Raw genomic sequence first — 12,946 nt, forward strand, 5'->3', positions numbered from 1 at the left:
AAGAGGAAAATCTTCCTAATAGTTGGAGCTAAGCAAAATGGGTTGAGCTGTTTCAGGAGGGAGCTCCCCAAGCACCAGTGGTCTTCAAGAAGTCATAAGGTCAAAACTTTGGAGAAAGAATATCTAGTTATATAGCTTAATATCTAAACTTAATACATAAAAGACATGTAGCTTAATATCTAAGGTTCGACATACAGTTTAATATATTACACATAATATAGTTTAATATATATGTATGATATATAGTCAATAGATAAAGATACATAGTTTAATATCTAAAGTAAGATATATACCCAATCCAATGCCCACATTTTACAGATGAAGGAACTGAGGCCCAGGGAGGTTAATTGACCTACTCAGCTTCACATAGGTAGTAAGTGGTGGAGCTGGAATTTGAACCCAGGTCTTCTGGCATTTTTTCCTCTTCACTCCATTGCTGGACGGCCAATTGTTGGGGATGTTGTTAAAGAAATTTCTGCTCAGGTAGCAGCTGGATTAGATGATTTATGAGGTTCCTTCAAACTCAAATTTTATGGATTCCTTCCAAGTGAAAAATATTTAAAGTAGGGGCTCACTGCCCCTGTTGTTGTTAGTTGTATCTAACTCTTCATGACCCCATTTAGGGTTTTCTTGGCAAAGATACTGGAGTGGTCTGCCATTTCCTTCTCCAGCTCATTTTACAGATGAGGAATCTGAGGCAAACAGGGTGAAGTTACTGGCCCAGGGTCACACAGCTAGTAAATATCTGAGGCTGAACTCAGGAAGATGAGAATTGCTGGCTCTTTGCCCCCTAGCTGCCCACTGAGCAGCCCCTCCCAACTCCTATTCCCTACTCCCACTCTGGGAGCAGCTGAGTCCTGAGGTGAAGGAGCAGTGAGGGAGAGTAATGAGCATGGGAGTCATTAGAATTCATGTACTAGCTCCAATATTTATTAGCTTGTGTGACCTTCGGCCCATTATTCCCCTCTGAGTTTCAGTTTCCTTCTCTGCAAACAGCAGGAACACTAGCACCCCCCACCTCACAGGATTGTTGTGCAGATCACAAGAGAAGGCGGATGTAAAATGTTTTATAACCATGACATCTCAGGTAAATGCAATGTTTTGGTCTCGTATCTCATCCTGGTGCAGATAGAATTCCCAGGTTCTCCAAGGTGATGGCCATGAAGCTCAAACTTCTATAGTTTCTATCAAGGTGAAAAGGCTTTGAGGATGAGTCCAATGAGGAAGTATTTGAGGATAAGCTTAGCCAGGTTTGAAGAAGTTCCCAGTCAAAAGGCTGACCACCAGGTGTAAAATTGAAAATGGATTTTAAGTCTCTTTTGCTAAGACTCAATCAAGCTAGATTTAATATTCCTTTTCAGGGCTCCTTCTAGAGTAAACTTCACCCACCACCCACATCCTGGAAAAACTTGAGTAAAGGTCAAGTGTTTGTCCTACAATTACCTCCACCTTTGTAACCCTGACAGAAAAACCTGACTAACCCAAAAGGTCATCAGTTTAAACTATGGTAGCAACTCCTATCACCTGGGAACCTTTGACTTGCGATTCAATCACATGTCTTGGCTGCATTTAAGGAAGTTTCAGAAGATGAGGTCCAAATGATAAAAAATCAATTCTGACTATATTATCGCTAGCCAGTCAGAAGAAGAAGACCCCTATGTTGCTTGAGATTTTCCTCTGTCATCTTGCTGATTGTTATAAAAGACCCTGTTAGCCCTCGCTCAAGGTGTTTGGTTATTGAGAGGCCATAGATCCAGTTTATTGGTCACTGCTAGCCTAACTAATAAATTGATCACGCCCAGAACTTCATCTCTCATTCAGTTGTTTCAGTCATGTCTGACTCCTCAGGACTCCATTTGGGGTTTTCTTGGAAGAGATACTGGAGTTTGTCACTTCCTTCTCCAGCTCATTTTACAGATGAGGAACTGACAGGGTTAAGTGACTTGCCTGGGATCCCACAGCTAGTAAGTGTCTGAGGCTGGATTGGAACTCAGGAAGATGAGTCTTTCTGACTCCAGGCCCAGCACACTACCCACTTTGCCACCTAACTGCCTTGCACTTTGTCTCTTAGTCTACCTTAATTTTCTTTAAACATTTTTTATAATATTTTCTCCCAATTACATGTTAAAACAATTTTTTAAAGTTTTGAGTTACAAATTCTATCCTTCCTCCCCGCCCCTTCCTCTCTCCCTAAGACAGTAAGCAATCTGATGCAGATTATATATTAGCAATCATGTAAAACATTTCCATATTTGACATTTTGTACAGGAAGACTAAAAAAAGAAAGAGAGAGAGGAAGGAAGAAAGAAAGAAAGAAAGAAAGAAAGAAAGAAAGAAAGAAAGAAAGAAAGAAAGAAAGAAAGAAAGAAAGAAAGAAAGAAAGAAAAAAGAAAGGAGGGAGGGAAGGAAGGAAGAGAGAAAGAAAGAAAGAAAGAAAGAGAAAGAAAGAAAAAGAAAGGAAGGAAGGAAGGAGAAAATGGTATGCTTCAGCCTGTATTCGGACAATATTCTTTCTATGGAGGCAAATAGCATGTTTCATCATGAGTGCTTCGAGATTGTCTTGGATTGCTGTGTTGCTGAGAATAGTTAAGTCATTCATAGTTCATTATACAATATTGCTGTTGCTATGTACAATATTCTGGTTCTGCTCACTTAACTTTGCATTAGTTTGTGTAAGTTTAGATTTTTTCTAAAATCTGCCTACTTGTCATTTCTTATAGCACAATAATATTCCATCACAATCATATACCACAGCTTGATGGGCATCCCCTCAATTTCCAATTCTTTCTTACCACAAAAAGAGCTGCTATAAATATTTTTGCACATATAGGTCCCTTTTACTTTTTAAAAAAATCTCATTGGGATATAGACCTAGCAGTAGTTTGCCTTAATTTTCAAACATAACATAGGTAATAGATTCCTATTCTTATTATTATTGCCACAGAAATTCATGAGATTTGTGTACTGAGGCATGGAGGGAAGGGTTGCATTCTACATTGATGGAGGGACTGACCATAGCAATGACATGACAAATCCTTGATGTATGAAGTGCTGATTCTAAGGGAGACAACATTCCCTTCTAATTCTGGGGATGGGGGAGAGAGAGAGAGAGAGAGAGAGAGAGAGAGAGAGAGAGAGAGAGAGAGAGAGAGAGAGAGAGAGAGAAGGGGGAGGGTATCATGGTGATGTGTTTGGTCATCCAGGGACCATTGAGTGATGGAGGTGACAGAGAAGCAGTATGTGGTAGTAGATACAGTACTGGACTTTAAATCAGGAAAGACTGAGTTAAAATTTTGCTTTGGGCATTACTAGCTGTGTGCCCCTACACAAGTCACTTTAACCTCTCTGAGGCTCAGGTTTATCATCTGTAAAATGAGGGGGTTGGACTTGATGGCCTCTAAGGCCCCTACCAGTTCTAAATCTATGACCCTAGGAAGTTCTTTGTAAGATGAACAAAGTGCCAACTCCTAAAGAAGGGATACCCTGCTTCGAAATGTTGTATGGGGAGTGTAGTTTGCTTTGGCTTTGAAGAGACTGTGTGATGTAGTAGAGTGCTGGACCTAAATTTAGGAAGATCTATGTTTAAATTCCCTTTATATTGCCTATTGGCTATGTGAATGTGGACAAATTTCTGAGTTTCAGTTCTCTTTTCTGTAAATGTATTACCTGCCTTACTTATAAAAGTCCTTAGGCTGATTCTTTGAATGGCACAAATCATTAGTTGTGGAGTTAGAAAGACCTGAGTTCCAATCTCACCTGAGGTATTTGCTAACTGTATTGACCCTAGGCAGGTCCCTTAGCATTCCTTTTCTTCCATTTCCTCTACTATAAAATGAAGGAGGTGGATTCAATGACCTCTAAGGTCCTTTTCAGTTCTAAATCTCCATCGTATGATCTCTCCTATCCATCGGTGTTTTCTTGACTTAGTTCAATGTGAATTCCCTTCCTGATACACACCCTCTCCTGGACTCTCACTGCCCTGGCTTTGGACTTGTTGCTCCTGGACCCAGGCCACATTTCTGTTCTCTTCTGGAGCCCCTTGGATCTGCTCATAGATTTCTGACTTTGACCTTAGGGCTATTTATTGGTTACTCTCCCAGAGCATTGTACTTCGACCACACACCCCTTTCTCCCAATGCTACCGAAGCCCTCTACTAATTCCAAACACAGGACTCTTTACCCTACCTTTCCCTAAGGTCATAGGTCCTTTTAGAGAATGAAGGATGAAGAACAACAACAGCAGCTTATGGAATGTTTCAGGCTGGAATTGGAAAGCCCTGGTATAGTAAAAAGAGCATTAGATTTTATAGTCAGAAGATTTGAATATGGATTTGAATATGGACTTTGCCACCTACAATCTCATAACTCTGGACAAGTGACTTAACTTTCTGGGCCTCAATTTACTCTTATTTAAAATGAGTTGGTTCAACTAGATGATCTCTAAGGTTCTCTTCCAGTTCTAAATCTATGATCCTATGATTCATTTTATATGAGGCCGTATTTATCCGACAGGAGGAGTTTGACATTTTCCATTTTTGAAAATAGTTTGTGTAGATTTAGGCTTATACGCTATATAAATATTTCACAGAATTTACTTATAAATCTGTCTGGACCAGGAGGTTTTTTTCTTTGGGAGTTAATTTATAGCTTCTTCATTTTCTCTTTGTGAGATCCACTTGTTTAGATTCTCTATTTTCTGTTCCGCTAATTTAAGAATATAATATTTTGTAGGCATTCATCCTTTTTGTTGTGCACTCAGGTATACAAGCTTCTAATAATTTTCTAATTTTCCTCTCCATTTACTGTGAATTCCTCTGTAATTTTTATCTAGGTAAATTCTGTCTGTAAAAAATGAAGTTAGCTTATTGTTTGTTGATTTTTGTCAGCTATTTAAGTAAAGGTTTTGTTTTGTGAGTTTAATGGTCCTTTTCCAATTTTGTTTGTCTCTCCTTTGATTCTTCAAAATTTCTTTCCTTGTCAGAAAATTAATCTATTTTTCTAGTCTTGATTGCCTTTATAACTTATTTTTTGTCACACTCACTACTGTCATTACTTTCCTTGAACTTAAGTCCGTGTATCCAGGAAGACCTGGGATCAAGTCCTGTCTTTGATTTTCCCAAAGTAAAAGTCTGACCATACATAATCAGTTGTTTAGTCATTTCAGTCCTGTCTGACTCTTCAAAACCCCATGTGGGGTTTTCTTGGCAGAGATACTAGAGCATCTTGACATTTTATTCTCCAGCTTATGTTACAGATGAGGAAACTGAGGCAAACAGGGCGAAGCGACTTGTCCAGGGTCACACAGGTAGTGTCTGAGGCTGGATTTGAACTCAGGCCCTCCTGACTCCAGGCCCTGTGTTCTATCCACTGATAGCACCTAGCTGTCCCAGCTTCCTTCAAGCCTCAGCTTAAACCCCACCCTCTGTAAGAGGCCTTTCCCATTCTCTGCCCCCTTTGTACAGTATATATCTTGTATGTACATTATTTTTTGTCTCCCCCATTGAAAGGTGAGCTCCTTGAGGTCACAGACTGTGTTTTTTCATTTCTTTGTATCTCCTACACTTAATTCCGTTCATGGCACACAGTAAGTGCTTGATAAATGCTTGTTAACATACTATCTGTTTGACCCTAGGCAAGTTACTTTGCTTCTCAGGGTTCTCCAGAGGTGTAAAACTTGCTGCAGGGCCCGTAAAACTCCCCACTGCAGCTGAAACAGATTAAAATGTAATTGGGAAATGCTTAACAAAACAAAAATACAGTACAATATTTTCGTTGTTGTTCAGTCGTGTCCAACTCTTCATGACCCCATTTGGGGTTTTCTTGGCAAAGACACTGGAGTGGTTTGCCATTTCCTGCTCCAGATCGTTTTGCAGATGAAGAAACTGAGGCAAACAGGGTTAAGCCACTTGCCCAAGGTCACACAGCTAATACATTTCTGAGGCCAGATTTGAACTCAGAGAAAGGAGTGCTTCCTGACTCTAAGCCTGGCACTCTATCCACTGTTCCACTTAATTGCCCTCCAAAAATATAATATTACATAGATAATGTTAATTTGTGGTTTTCCAAATCAATAAGTGGCCCTCGACAATTGTCACCACTGCTTTAGGCAACTCTCTAAAAGCTTAAGTTGCAGAGAAGGTGCTGACTTGCATTGGTAAAGTGAGGTTCCTCACCTGGAAGCTTCCTGTATTGTTGAAATCACCAGTTTGTCCCTATAACACTTGATTTGTCCTTATTTGTACAAGGTTATTGATTCGTTTAGGAAATCTGCTCTAGTGGAAAAAGTCAGAAGACTTGACCTCAAATCCAAGCTCTGATACTCACTAGACATGTGGTCATGAATTCACCTAAGCTTTACTTCCCTCTTCTGTAAGATGGGAATGATAATCCTTGAAATTGCTCTAGGAAAAGTATTGCCGATAAGCTGATTGAGGGCAGGCACTATCAAATGGTACAGCACAGAAATGGATACTTTTTTTTAAAGCGGAAATGACGGTAAGGAATATGCATTAGTAGATAGTAGTCTACTGCCCGCTAGGGACCGATGAGGCCTTTCCAGTTGACTAGTAGTTGAAACCTTTCCATGTTGTGTCTCCTTATTAAGATGAGAGTAAGTATAGTCTTGCTTTTGTACTTGTGTCTCTGCCATTTAGCCTGGTGCTTTGCACCTAATGACTCCTTAATCAGTATTTTATGGCTTTTTTTCATTAATTTCACTATCATTGCAAGGGGGGAGTATCTAATCATATCTATCAACCATTCCTTTCTTATGAATATTTCTCTTTGCTGTCTCCCATCCTCAAAGACCATCTACCAAACTGAAGTTAGGTTATGACCTGTATCATTGTAGAGGGTACTTCAGGGACCCTAGATCCTAGAAGAATTTGAGTATTTTACAAATGTGCATATTTTTACAGGCTCAGCAAAGGATAATATGTCAGCCCTAAACCCAGCTTAAATGTGGAGAAACTCATTATGAGAAGAAACAAAATCTTTTGGCCTCAGCAACTCTTGAGGTACCTTTTACTAAGGTTTGCAGGGGGTTTTGTCTACATTGGTGGAGAGAGGACTGATGAAATCATGGTTGGTTGGTTTGTTTTCTGAGACTGGGTCTCCCTATCTTGCCCCAGCTGGAAACACAAATGTTGCACCAATCCCAATGCTTATCAGCATAGAATCCTTAACTTGCTCCATTTTTGCACCTTGGGCCAGTCCACCCCTCTTTAGGCAGCCTGGTGACCTTCCACTCCGGGGCTCACTATGTTGGTACTGGACTTACTGTGGAAACGTTTTTTAGCTTTTGCTCAGCCCAGAACACCCCAACTCAAGCAATCTGCCAGCCCAGCCTCCCTGGGAGCAGAAGTCACAGACATGACCATGCTCAGTCATTTTGAAATAAATGGTAGCTTCTCCCAAATGAAAATGGGGGTTGTCATCTTCTCAGTCTCTGAGGACAACTATTGGTCATATGAAACAGTTGTTGTCCTTACCTTTGTCTCTCCTTTTACCCAAAGGAGCTTTGGGGGCATAGACCAGTGAACATCTTGTATGATATTTCATGGAGTTTTAAGTTTACCATGGGTAAGTGAAGCAGGAATGACTCATAGGATGCAGGGCTATAAGGGACCCTAGCAATCACCTAGTCCTATCTCTACATATACAGATGAAGAAACTGAGGCCCAGAAAGGCTAAATGCCTTACGTAAGGTTGCAGAAAATGAGTTTCTAGTCTGCAGTCAATAGCACAGTTGATAACATAAAGGCCCTGAAATGTTAGCCAAAGCTGATGACCATTTTCTAGTAACTACCTATTGGAAGAATTCTGTTATTGTTGGTTTGGGCATGTAGGATAAGTGGTTTTCTACTTTACTGTCCTACAGCAAGTGGCTGTCGACTTGTTTATGTTGGCTCTAAGACGTTTTCACTGATTCTCACCATTTATGCCTCTAAGAAAAAGAATTCCATTGGCCTAAATCCCCACCACAAATATCCTAAGACAGTAGTGTCCAACTCAAATAGAAAGGGAAGGGGTGCTAAGACCTACATAAGGATGCTTGTGGGCAGCATATTGACTTAGAAAACCACATATTAACATTATTTATGTTCTATTATATTTTATTTATTTTGTTAAATATTTCCCAATTACATTTTAATCTGGCCAGGGCTTCCTTCCATTGTTCAATGTGTCTGTTCTAAGAGGCTCTGAAGAGCTATAGCGGGTAGTATAGAATATTGGAAAGCATACTCACTGAAGATTAGGAGAGACAGATTACTGCATTAGAAAGAATGCTGAACCTGAAGTCAGAGGACCTGGATTCAAATTCCATTTCTGCTACATGCTAGCTATGTGTCCTTGAAAATCACTTCATCTCTCTGAGCTTCTGTTTCCTCACCTGTAAACCAAGGGGGTAAGATTAGACAGGTCCTTTTCAGTTCTAAATCCCATGAAATCAGGGTCATTTGGATATAGTATGGGATAGAGGGGAAGTGCTGCATGGGAAGAACTAGATGACCTGGGAGGTCCTATCCATCTTTCTGTCTATGGCCTGGGTTCAAGCCCTGGCTTTCCATTTAATCTTGGACAAATCACAGTTTTGACCTTTGTGAAAAGAAGGAATGGGACTTGAGGGATGTCTGATGTCCCTTCCAGCTCTATTGTTTTGTAAGTCTAAAGAGCATCCATACTATGGCCAAAGGACCATAAAACCATGAGCACCCTTTGACCTGGCCATGCCACTACTAGGTCTGTATCCCAAAAGAGATAAAAAAGACAAAAGGAAAAGGACCTATGTGTACAAAAATATTTATCATGGCTCTTTTCTGGAAGCAAAGAATTGGAACTTGAGGGGATGCCCATCAGTTGGAGAATGGCTGAACAAACTGTGGTATGTGATTATGATGGAACATTATTGTGCTATAAGAAATCCTGAAATACCCTGGAAAGACTCATATGAGCTGATACAAAGTGAAATGTTCTATGTACAAAGTAACAGCAATGTTGTAAGGTGATCAGCCGTGAATGACTTAGCTATTCTTAGCAATACAACGATCCAAGACAACTTCGAAGGACTTAGGCTGAAAAATGCTCTCCATCCCCAGAGAAAGAGCTGATGGTGTCTGAATACAGATTGAAGCGTATTTTTTTTCTTCATTTTTCTTGAGGTCTTTTACAACATGACTATTATGGAAATGTTTTGCGTGACTACACATGTATAACCTATATCAAATTGCTTGCCTTCTCAATGGGGGTAAGGTGGGGAGGGAGGAAGGGAGAGAATTAGGAACTCAAAGTCTTAAAAATGAATGTTAAAAATTGTTTTTACATGTAACTGGGGAAAAGTAAAATACTAAATAAATTTAAAAAGAGAGAAAAAAATAAAGAGCATCTATAAGGCAACAATGGGTACGGAGGGACCTCCAAATCATTCAATAAGTATATAGGTTGAAGAAACTAGTTGGGAGATATTTAGCAAGGTGAAGAGAAGATTTAGGGGAAACCCTCATCAGTCTTCAATTATCTGAAAAGTGGCCATAGTATGGAAGAGAGATTAGATTTCTTTTTCCTGCTTACTCCTAGATAGGAGGACTAGAAGCAATGAGAAGTTACAGTGAGTTAGATTTAGGTTGGATATAAGAAAACTTCCTAATAATTGGGATAATTAGTTGCATGAACTACCAAGGGAATTCATTCACTCATTCATAGTCAACAAGCATTACTAAATGCTTACCATGTGCCAGGCATTGTGCTAAAGGCTGGAGATACAAAGGAAGGCAAAAAGTAGTTCCTGCCCTCAAGGAGTTTACCTTCTAATGGGGGGGGGGAATAACATGTAAATAGCTAGATAAATACAAATAATACACACATATATAGATATAGATGTAGATACACAGAGCAGATAGAAGATGGTCTGTAAGGGGGAAGTCATTAGCGTCTGAGAGAACTGGGAAATACCTCTTGAAGAAGGTGTGATTTGAGCTGAGTTTTGAAGGAAGCCCAAAGAAGGTGAGAGGACAGAGCATTCCAGGCACAGAAGACAGCCAGCGCAGAAGACATGAGAAGCATAATTTTAGAAAAACAGCAAAGTATGTAGAGGGGTCGAAAGTATAAGAAGAATGAACAGGCAGGAAGGGGTCAGTTTGTGAAGGTCAAATGGAGGAGTTTTTATTTGATTCTGGAAGTAATAGGGAATCACAGGAGTTCATTGAGTTGGGAAGTTGACATGGTCAGAAGTACTGGGTTCTGCCTCACTGGACATCTTCAGACAAAGGTGAGATGACCACTTGTTGGGTGCATGGTAGAGGGCATTCTTGTCTAGACACAGATTGGACTCAATGACCTCTTCCAATTGGGAGAGTCTGGGGTTAAGTTCCATGAGTTGGCAGTACTCTTGGAGAGTCTCATTTAGCCAGTGATGAAAAGGGTAAAAGTCTGCAAATTCTCCAAGGGAGAATTGGAAGCTTTTAAACACAACATCTTGCTCTTGCTGGTACTTTAAAGGTCATTTGCTGGTTCACACTTACATCAGAGTCTAAATATTATCAGAAAATGATCCCATTTGCCAAGACCATGAACAATTAAGTTACTTAAATGCACATCCCAGAAATCCTCTAGGAGAGACTGGTCTCTCTTCATCATGACACTTGGATCTTTTGATACTCTGTATTAAGACTTCAACAAGAAGGAAAAACAGCAGCTGCCGAAAAGCAAACTTGGGCATTTTGTACTGACCGCACTACAAGAAACAAAAAGGACCTTAAGCAAGGATTCATTTACCCAAACTCCCCCTCTCCCTTCAACTCCTTTCCCCTTCCTTCCTTGAACTTCCCGGGAAGCCTGCAGGGAAACAGGAGCAAATGCAGTTTCAATAAGTTATTCGAGATCAGTCCAGCTTGACTAAAAACAGCACATTTGCCAACCCCCAAATATGCCTCAGAAGGCCTTCAGAAGCACAGGGCACTGTGTCCCCCTTGGAATAAATATTCATATCTCAACACTGGTGAGTCAGTATATAGTACTGAAGAGGGGGCTGGCCTTGCTAAGGCAACTCTCTAAAGCACTAAGTTAGAGATGAGATGCTGATCTGCTTCCATGCCTAGAGTTCCCCACACTGGTGAAATGTCAAGTCCACACAAACAAAATAACACAAAACAAATCAAAACATATGCAAAAACCTCTTGTGATGTACTAGAACAACCAGATTTTTTATACAAATTATTTCTAAGTCAGATCTTTGCCCCTACCCTGTATTTTTTTAATGTTTTATTGGAACAAAAAGTTTTGTCCTAATAGATGCATGGACAAAGGGTATAAACGAACTGCAAAGGATTAAAAACAATATGAAAGAATCCTCCCCACCAAAAAAATTAATTATAAGAAAAGTGAAAATCCACACAAACAATAACCTTATACCTAGGAAATTGGCAAAAATGACGAAAGATGTGAATGATCCATATTGGAAGGGTTGTGGAAAGAAAGACAGTCACAGTAATCAACTGCTTTTTGTTTTTAGTTTCTTTTGTTTTTAATTTTTTTATTAGGAATTTAAACACCAAAAAAGCATTTCCATATGCATAGCAGAACATAAAAAGGAACAAATATATTTGAAAACATGAATTAACACTTCGGAGTGCTTGCTTTTTTAAAAAGGGTACAATGAATTCCAAATGTTACTTTCAAAATTGTCTTGTACATTTGTACTTCCTTCTGAATTTTCTTCTCTTCCGTTACACGCATTTACAAAATATTTCAGTGGTCCTCTTTTTTGGCATCACTACTGCTTACTTCTTTGCCCTTCTTTATCTCCCCCCGCCATTAAATACCAAGAGAAAAGGGTGGGGGGAACCTTGTAACAAATAAACATAACCAAGTAAAATGAATCCACACAGTGGCCATGCCACAAAATATTTATCTCTTTCTTGCAACTTGAATCCATCACCTCTCTGTCAGGAGGCAGTTAATGTGGTTCATCACATTTCTTTAAAAAAATGGTTTGTTATTGCATTGGTAAGAGTTCTAAGTCTTTCAGAGTTGTTTTTCTTTACAATGCTGCTGTCATATAAGTTGTTCTTTTAGTACTGCTCATTTCATTCTGCATCAATTCATACTACCTAGAATTTTCTAAAATAATCTCTTTTGGGGAAGCTAGGTGGATACAGCACTGGCCCTGGAGTCAGGAGGACCTGAGTTCAAAACCAGCCTCAGATATTTACTAGCTGTGTGAACCTGGGCAAGTCACTTAACCTTGATTGCCTCCCCCCTCCAAAAAAAGACCCACCTCTTTTGTATTTCCTCACCGTGCAATAATATTCCTTTATATTCATCTGTTGCAATTTGTTTAGCCATTCCCCGACTGTCTGAGAGACATCTAGAGTTCCTTAGATTTTATTTTTTCCTTCCCTTTCCTTTTTTATGTTATTTTTCTTCTCTTTCCCCCTTTCAGACCCTTGGAACAGAACCAATATACTCTCAAGTCTTCTGTTTTTCTCATTTAACTTTCCTTTTGAAGATATTGGAATTCTGTTCTTGGCCTCCAGATAATATTAACACTCTATCATCATACAGCTCCTTTCCAATTGCTCAAATATACTCTTTTCTGAATGTGTTTGACCTCATGTTTGTATTTCAAAGTTCCTTTTAAAAAGTTCATTAAAAATGCTTGAGAGCTCTCTACTGTATCTTTAAAAGGTCCATTTCCCCCTATTTAGTACTATATTCAGTTTGGCAGGGTTATTCTTGGTTGCTCACCTATATCTTTTGCCTTTTGGAATATTGTATTTTGTTTATGGCTGTAGCTGTGAGGTCTTGTGTGATCCTGTCTGGTACCTGACATTCTTTCTGGATGCTTGTAATATGGTTTCTTTGACAAAAGTGTTCTGGATTTTGACTATGACATCCTTAGAAACTTTTTAGGGCTCCTTTCAGGATGTGATTGATGTATTCTTTCTAT

This window comes from Trichosurus vulpecula, chromosome 6 (genome assembly GCF_011100635.1).
Source record: "Trichosurus vulpecula isolate mTriVul1 chromosome 6, mTriVul1.pri, whole genome shotgun sequence".
Classification (NCBI taxonomy): Eukaryota; Metazoa; Chordata; class Mammalia; order Diprotodontia; family Phalangeridae; genus Trichosurus; species Trichosurus vulpecula.